This window comes from Eufriesea mexicana, unplaced genomic scaffold, assembly GCF_001483705.2.
Source record: "Eufriesea mexicana isolate 0111107269 unplaced genomic scaffold, ASM148370v2 scaffold5212, whole genome shotgun sequence".
NCBI classification, from domain to species: Eukaryota; Metazoa; Arthropoda; class Insecta; order Hymenoptera; family Apidae; genus Eufriesea; species Eufriesea mexicana.
Genome location: NW_016913161.1, coordinates 1 through 1,359, shown reverse-complemented (window position 1 = coordinate 1,359; position 1,359 = coordinate 1).

Below are 1,359 nucleotides of genomic sequence, written 5' to 3'. Positions count from 1 at the left end.
ACATATACTTTACATATTTGTATTGCTGCTTCAATTTTTTCTTGCTATAAAGTATAATTCTTGGCATCTACGCTGATGATATTCCATGAGTCCAATATTTTTCTATTGTTGCACGTGCCTGTTTACTTCAATAGAATATTGTCTCCTAACAACCGGGCTCTGCTATCACTAATGAAAGATGGAAAAGCAATGCTTTATATCTTACACCATGTGTTTACAACTGAGTTATGTTATGTTATGTTAAGGTTATGTTAATACAAATACTTACATTCTTTTCGTGATGTAGGCACACTTGCATGGACACAACAATGCTTCCGACGTTTGTTTGCAATATTTTCTCATTTTCCATGCACTCTCCTGTTCATTTGGAGAAAAATTAATAAATCGCTCAATTTCTGTGGTTAATTTATGAAATTTTATAATTGCGTTGTAAAGGTATACCTATGTATATTTGTCGTCTGCCCGGTAAAGAAATGAATGCTGATTGTCTAATTAAAACCGCTGTTTCGATTGAATTTATTAAAGAATGTAGAAAACTATATGATTTTATTTATTAAAATAAATTAAAATATATTACGTGCACGTAACCAGGTTAAGTAAACTATTTGAGAAACTACTCCAAAATCATAGATGGTACTGATCGCAGGCGGTAAAATTTGTATTCGAACTGGATACTAGAAATCAATTCGAAAGTAAAAAATTAATAAATTGCCAAGTTTTTGTAATTAATTCATGAAAAATTATAGCTGCACAGCAAAGTTGGAATTATAGGCAACATTCTTATAGGATGCTTAATTTAATAATTAATACTTACATGAGCGATAGGTTTTGTATTTCCTGTAATAAATAAAATTGCTATAGAAAAGTACTTTTCTTGCATAATATTCTTATTATTTTGTAATAATTATACACTAGCATAAGAAAGCGTAAAAAATAAATTATTTTATTAAGAAATTTTATTTACAATTTTTTCATAGACGAAAAATGAACACAATCAAAAATAGTTTAAAGAACTACCAACTATGGGACGAAAATCGAACCACGGTCCATTACCACAGGAATATTCATCTATCGCTTTTGGGCCACGACTGCACTTGTAAAATGATGGAAATAAATCTGTAATTACGAAAGTAATAAAACTTTAATCGTAAATATCTCAAAAGCTATTGAGTAGTTGCCGCTATAATGACATATTTTTTTAAACTGTATGACGATATTTACAAACCTGCAGAATATCAACTACATCAGTGACCCGAAGCACTTGCACTGCCCTCGTTAGCTTAATTCCCCTTCATTTAAATATCTTTTAAACAGATATTGCCCATTCTCTATTTTCAAATTCCAAAGGGAACAGTGAAA